Here is an 8,478-nt window from a genome sequence, read left to right on the forward strand (position 1 = left end):
CCTCTTCTGCCCAACTATAATCTCAATACATTGCACAACTAAAGCTTGCAAAAGAAAAGAAAGAAAAACAGAAAAAAAAATCACATTATATAAATGTACATTCAAAAGTTAAAGGTAACTTTTCTAATTGGATAGCTGTCCTCCAAGTAATGATACAGGGGCACACAGGTTTTTGTGTGTTTTGAACAATTTCTTACTTTTCCATATTTGATGAGTAATATTATATTCAATCATCTTGTAGTTTCTATAATCTGCAGCACATGTCTAACATGATATTTGGGTAGGAGTGGTAATCCACATTGAGTCAGAGAGCAGTAAAACACAACAAAATAAAACATAAACCAAAAAAAAAAAAAAGGAGAATTATGTTTGAGAATGTCTCCAGGCCGAGCTTGAAGTAGAGTTCATTTTTTTTTTACTATTCACAGTTCTTTGACTACAAACTCATCATTTGAGAAAACCTAACTGCATGTGACTGAGAAATGACTTCATCTATGCATAGGAAAAAAATACATGATCTTGGTGATTAGCTAGCAGTTTTTTCTTCTCATTTTTAACATCTTATATTTGAAACATTTATTTTCATATAATAAATCATATGACTTGACTTTTTTATGTTTTTTGTTTTGTTTTCTTTTATTCTTTTGTTTTGTTTGTGGTTCTGGGAACTGGTCTTAGGCTTCATGCATGATAGGCAAGCACTCTACCAGAATATTTTGATTCTCATTAATTGTCGAAAAAAAAAATAAAAAAAAACAAGGATTCTGAAAAATCAATGTTTTATCACCCAATTTTCACTTTATTTAACATATTTCTGGCTGGTATGCTCTATCATTATTACAAACTCACCTAACTTGTTACATTCAGTGAAGATCTCTGTTTTTAAACTCCTATTATAAAATATATTTAATTAAGGTACAATAGAAATTTTTACACTATTTTTTTTTATAATGATACTGTGCAACATTCAATTTTCACAAAGCTCAAAAAGCCTTTATATTAGACTGGTCTATGATTCAAAAACAAAAACTTATTAGGAGGCATAAACAACAGAAATTTATTTTATCACTGTTCTGAAAATTCAACGTCCAAGATAAAGGTTCTGGCCGATTAGTTTCTGTTATGAGTTCTCTTTCTGACTTGTGGATAGCTGTCTTCTCACTGGGTCCTCAGGAGGCCTTTCCTGGGCATGTGCAAATATGGGTGGAGGGAGAGAAAGCAAGCTAGCATGAGGGAGAATGCATGGCTCTAGTATGTCTTAAGAACACCAGTCCTGTCAGATTAGGCCCCACTGAAGTGCAGCATACTGGGGTTATGTGTTCAACATATGTATTTTGAAGACTGATATTTAGTCCATATCAGTTCTGAATTCATGCAAAATGACTTTCTGAAATATTAAAATACTTCTTCTAAGGAACCCTTAATGGGAAATAAATCTGTACTCTGTTCATATTGTGAATTATTGGACCTTTTTAAACGAATAAAGCAAATTATTCTCTAGACAACTTCATGAAATTTAGCCTAACTTTTGTAATTATTTTCATTATATCCAAGTAATTTAATATACACAAAATGAGCAAGTGATTTCTTCATCTCTCTCAAGTTATCAATAGACTGTTTCTAGTGAAGAGGAAGGATCACTGCTTTATAACAAAATATTAATTATAATATATATTTATTCTGCTTTTGGAAAAGTAAAGTGGCTGAAAAGAATATGAAATATTGTCATTATTGATTCTAATAATGTCATTACTGAATCTTACTTTATCATCTATAGCCTATTTTTTCTTCCTTAAAATTAGGGTATCTAAAGAAGTTTATCTTGTAGAATTTGGAAGCAGAACAATGGTGACCAGAGACTGGGGAGAACAGAGGTGAGGGATGAGGGAAATCAGTCAATGGGTACAATATTATTATTTCATAGGAAAATTAAGTTATAGTATTCTTTGGCACAATAGGGTGCATATAATTAACAAAAATAGATCATACATCTCAAAAGGTCAGAAGAGAGGAATTTAAACTTACTCAACAATGGCCATAATTCCTGCCTTTGCCTTTCCTTTGAAAGACTATATTATTAGAAAGAGATTAAAAGAATTGTGAGGATATATTTCTTTCTTTCTTTTTTACTTAGTTATACATGACAGTACAGTGATCTTGACATATCATACATTTGAATCAAATGGGATATAATATCTCATTTTTTCTGAGTATACAGGTTGAAGAATCACATTGGTCATGCAGACACATATATACACACAATGATAATAATGTCTGTGAGATATATTTCTGCCTTCCATCTCACCCCACACTTGCTTAGGCATTTTAGTTTTCTTCTCATAAGGCAACACCCTGCCTCACCCTACTTAATGTATTAACATGAGAAAATAATCATCAGAGACCACAATTATCATTCATTGACAGAAGCATCACTGATGATGCAACTGTAATTGCCTGTTAGTGTAATAATAAAGTTGTTAGTAGCAAATTAAGTGGTATATGTGAAAACAGTTTATAAGTGAAATGGACTTGGAAATTATGGATGTTATGACATAATAAGAACATAGATATTATATAATATATGAAAATAATATTTACATATTTATATATGCACATATAAAACATATTATATACCACTGATATATAAAGTATATTATCTACCACTAACATAATTTATATGTTTTGATATATGTAATATATTATCATGTATTATTTATCATACATAGCTATTATATTTTTCTACCATACTAAATAATAAAATGGCATTCAAAGATGAAAGATCAAAGAAATAAATAATTTTCTTTAAAATTTTTCTCTAGTTCAATGGATGCACATTCATTAAGTGAGTGGGGTTTTGATATATTAGAGTTTGATCAGTGTGATTGTGTTGAGCCTATATTTTAAGGCTCAGAGAGGATACAATTACATCTATATATTATTTGACAACTTGTCAAATATAAAGCTTTCTAAGGCTATCACTAGATCATTTTATATAATTAGCTAATTTCATAAAGACATTTATAAAACTCCCTAGTTCAAGATAGTTGTCAGTTATTAGGAATTTACTAGTTTTAATCTTCAAGGCTAAAATTTGCTGCACATATTCTTTTATTGATATATTCAAATTATGATATTGTTTTCTGAATTTCCTTAGACATATTGATTGTTTTCCTATACATCATGATCTTTATGAATTAATTTAAAAGAGGTTTATATTATTATTGATGTTAAAATAACTTATAATTAATTTACAGAATGAAGAATAATAGGAAGTTTTAAACAATCTTTTGTTTATACAATGCTCACTATTAGTAATAAATACTACTTAAAAATATTTATGGGTGAGTAGAGTACAAAGAAATAAATATATAACTTGAAGTTAAAGTATTCAATAATTACATAGTATGACTGGAATTAAATGAAAATTTAAAATGGGCTTATACTATACACTTTATTTTAATGAATTTAAATATCATACCATGGGCGAATATGAGAACAAGCCTATAGAAAAAATGTATTGACTAAATTTATATTCTCTTTTTAAAAGACAAATAAATTAATATTATTTTCATTTGAAGAGCAATGCATTTTTTAAGCACAAAAATGTACTGCTATGTAAGTTTTGTTTCCTAAACAATGTTGGAGGATAATTCTTAAGGGAATAAACAAAAGATTCTTTTTAGTTCTGTACATATGAACTTGGCACTTAAACGTATAATTTTAAAATAAACTCTATAAGCTATTTAATTATAGCTCTTTATGGATTGGATATATTTTATACTACATTTAATGTTTAAATGTCATAACTAAATAATTCACATTTTTAACCATTGCCAGACACATTACAAAAGATCAAGAAAGACTAGTGATAGTGCATTAATGTAGGGAAAACTTGGAAATGGAAAACGTTTGCAATAACCAAACAAGAGATTTTGAGTTAAATATTAAGCAATACCTTTGGTTTTCTTTACTAAATAGTTTGTATATTTTCTTTTTTTTTAATTGCATGTTTTTTTCTAGTCAATGTAAAATATTTACTTCTTAGTGAAAAAAATCCTACACTTTTACCTGAACTATTGGAGACCCTGCATATTCACTCCCAATTCCAAGCATATTCAATTATTATGTGCCTAAGTATCTCTCCTGTCATGCTTGATCTATAAAATTTACCTCTAAAAATTTATAAAAATTACATGAAAAACAGTTTAATATATGCAAAGAGTACATTTTTCTCAGTCTAGTTTAACTTGAGTCTTTACATCCATTCACATATCCAGTAATCTCAAATGAAGAGAATACTCACATACAAGTGGGTTAATGGTTTGCTCCAATACATTATTTGAGAATTACATTTCTTTAAAAGATACAGTATACTTCATGTCTTTTATATTGAATCATTCTTCTAAAGTCAGTTAAGTTTGACTAATTGATGCAACTGGGTCTGCCCTTCAATAATCTGTTTGAATTTCAGATCTCAATTGTTGTTGAGACACTACTGAATCAGAGTTCCTTTTGTAACAGTGCTGATAAACTAATCAAATTCTTGTGATCTTCTTTATCACCGACTTTAGTTGTGTTTCATGCAAATAAACATTGCAGAGACAACATGTGGTTATCTGTCTGAAGTGAAGACCTGCTATTTTCTGGAAATTCCTTTTTGAAGATACTTTCTGTTAAGGTGAAGGTTGTATTCAAACACCAATATTGTGTCTGCTGGTTACCGCCTCCTGTAATGTGCACAATTCAATTCCAACATCTCTACACCCTGAGTTCAACTAGCACATTTTCAAATTTATTTTTAACCTTATATTCATTTTGATACTAAATAATGTGTTAAATATCATATAAAACAGAAAATCACTGATTAACACATGATAGCATAACTCTGATATATTATTTTAATGCTTACTAAACATATGTAAATTAAAGTAATATAATTGTCTTTTTTCAATATTTACTCTTTTAAAAGTATTTTCAAACAGTTACAAGAGCAAACATTTTTTTGTCTGTATGTGAGAAAAATAAAGCAAATTATCTCATCCCAGTAGTATGAAGGATGTGTATCCTTGATAATAGCAGCCAATTTCCTTATATTTAGGAAATGTTATTCACAGTTTGAAATGGACATTTTATTTTTAATGCTGTTTTTATATATTCTCACTATAATCATTACATCAGAATTATTGAATGCTACAGTTGCACATATGAAATTATTTAGCAATTTAAACTGTACCCTTATTTCACATGTACATTCTATCACTCATCACCTGTTCCCCAAAATACTCTTTGAAAAGCACTGGGAAAGAAAACACCAAAATGGGGATATTCTATTGATGTTATTCCTTTAAGAATAAGTTGCATTCCATTAGCATCTAGGATATATATAAGTGTCTGGTTCCTGTAGTGGTCTTTGGAACAATAGAGATGGAGCCTTTATCCACCAGCTTTTGTACACATTATTTAAAGTTCATGCCAGAGAAAAACAACTTTCCTGTATGTAACAGAGTACTCGCACCTTCAAGCTTAGTGGACTCCTACTGCTTCAAGAAAGACTGTGGCAGAAAACTAAAATCCATGAACAGTAATTGCGGTGAGATACTATCAAATTTCGTTCATGTTCATAAGCGACTTTCCAGAGCATCAAATGCCAAAGTCATTGCTGATTAAGAGAATGTGCTATCACATAGCCAACACCGTTGACCATATTTCATTCTTCTCATCACTCAGATCTTCTCAGGACCCAAGTAAATCTACTCTGTGGAATACTTAGAAAGATTGGTCAGGCACAGCCTTTATAAAATTGTTTTTTAGAAAGGCTATTAAAATGAATTATATCTCCTCTGGAATCTCCCTTCTTCACTCCCATCATTATTGAAGACTTGAGTTTATCTGGGGTTTGGACCTTGGGGATTGATCCTGACAGTCCCACTGGAAAGGTCCAGGTCTTTGTTTTCACTACTATTGCTACCAGTTGTTTTGCTATTTACCCATCCAAGGTTATCAGATGCTATGAAGCAGGAAATGCCATAATGGATCCCCTGAGTTTAAGACACTGACTGCCCTTTTACTCCATTCTCATGCAGAAACTGTGTGTCTTCAAAATAATCAGAATTAAATTCATTTTCTACTTTGATACTGACTGACCCATTGGACTGCTGTCTACTTACAGGAAAAATCTCCAAGTAACTAGGTGACAGGGTTGCTGGTGTACAGGTTTATCCTCAGGGTTATTGAGGTTTTCTCTCCAATGCTGTAGCAGAAATATACTTCCATGGATGTTCAGCATATTAATCTACTTTCTATTCTGTAGGATTAGACAACATGATATTAATAACACATGACTAGTGTGAAGGTATAAGGAACAACATGATCAAGGCTCCTGGGACTATATTGTTTCAGAAAAAGGGGGTCACCATAGTTACAAAGCAAAGGTGGCAAATGTGTACTGCAGTTCTTGCCACATAAAAGTGAATTCATATTTGCATCCTTGATAATAATGGCGATTGAAAGGAACACATGTGCCCTCTCAGTCGCTGCATGTTTAGTGTCAGAGGATTTGTTGATCTGATTCACTAAAAGTACAGCATGGGCTCAAGTTTAAGAAAATACATATTATTTGTTGTAATTCACTGAATTTGTGCAGGGGAAACATATGTGAATCTGTTCTCATTTGTCTTTGAAGACAGTGGTAGTTTGTGTAATTCCAGTAGTGATGTAATACTGTTTCTGATTTATAATGTGGAATAAGATCAGAGAAGTATTTTTTTTTAATATTTATTGGTTGTTCAAAACATTACAAAGCTCTTGACATATCATATTTCATACATTTGATTCAAGTGGATTATGAACTCCCATTTTTACCCCGTATACAGATTGCAGAATCACATCGGTTACACATCCACGTTTTTACATATTGCCATACTAGTGACTGTTGTATTCTGCTATCTTTCCTATCCTCTACTATCCCCCCTCCCTCTGGGACTTAGGGAATTGGGGAGATAGCTCAGTGGTAAAGCACTTGCCTAGCATGGACGAGGCTCTGGGTTTAATTCACATCACCACATTAAAAAAAAAAAAGATTAAAAAAATGGGATTAGTTCTGCTCAAAAGTTTGAGTATTCTACTTTGGAATGTAGTAGAAGTGTTTTATGTATACTTTCCATTTAATCACATATGTTAAAAATGTAGACTTTGAGATGTAGATTTAATAAAGTTAATAATTTTAATACCTTAAAAAAAAGATCAGAGAAGTAGTCACAGGAGATTCATCTTAATCTTTTCTACATAAGCAAACTGTCTTTAAATAAAACAGCCATTGTGTGAGCTCTGCCAGCCCTAAGTACCTCATTTCAATATGGGATCAAAAAACTAACCAGGAGTAGGAGCATGAACCCTGCAGACTCATAGTGCAATAGACTTGGAGAGGATTTAACCTCCCTTTACTTGCACTCTAAGAAGGGGACATGTAGGAATATTGAGTCAGAACTGTTGCTTCATGTAATTGCCCTCAACATGTCTTGAGTATTGCCTTTCTTCAAGTGTACACTTACTGTGATAAGTGGACTCAAGTGTTTTTCTGTTGTTGTTGTTGTTTTAACAATTAGTGGTTTATCTGTTGCAGATATTTGAGACCCTGTGTACATTCTTCCTCTGGGAGACTTAGTTAAATCTTTATTACACAAAAATGTGATTTAAGATTTTAGAAACTGATGTAATAAGAACGGATTTCTTCCTATTTGGTTGTCCATCTACTGTATCAGCATGCAAACAGTATTTCTGAGGTGCAGTTGCTATGATTCACATAAGATAAATTTTATCCTTTTAATGTGTGTAATTTACTGATTTCAGTATGTTTACAAGTTTTTGTGGCCATAACAACTCTCTCATTTCAACGTTATTTTATCCTTCTAAAAATATTTCTGCACCTGTTAGTAAATGCTGCCATTTTGTTCTCCTTGTTCCATGGCAATCACTAATCTACTTTCTGTTTTTGTGTGTCTGTGTGTTTCTTAAAAATAGAATAATATGACATGGCTTTTCATGACCAACTTCTTTTATGTAGTATGCTGTTTCCAGGGTTCATCCAAGGTTTGAAGCATACCCATCTTTATTCCCTTTACAGTCAACTCATTTTTCCTTACATGGGTATGCCAAGATGGAAATCAGAATAAAGTAGAAGATGGTAGATTCAGGAAGATTCTAGTTTAATGGAGACAGAATATGTTATTTAAAAACGAATGCAGGAAAAAACAGTGTATCTACAGAAAATAAAATACTTTAGATCCTAACAGATTTATTTCCACTAAAGAAAAATAGAAGAAATTGTACCACAGCATGTATCTATACACACAGAGAAATATACTTTTGAAATAATAGACATAAACATAATTTAGTTAAAAATATATATTCCAAAAAATCAAGATTAAAAATTATATTTGATTTGGAAAAAAAATAGATGAGGCAGCAGAGGGCAAACGT

This window comes from Marmota monax, unplaced genomic scaffold (genome assembly GCF_021218885.2).
Source record: "Marmota monax isolate L192 unplaced genomic scaffold, Marmota_monax_Labrador192_F-V1.1 WCK01_AAM20220418_F8-fsc00116, whole genome shotgun sequence".
In the NCBI taxonomy this organism is placed as follows: domain Eukaryota; kingdom Metazoa; phylum Chordata; class Mammalia; order Rodentia; family Sciuridae; genus Marmota; species Marmota monax.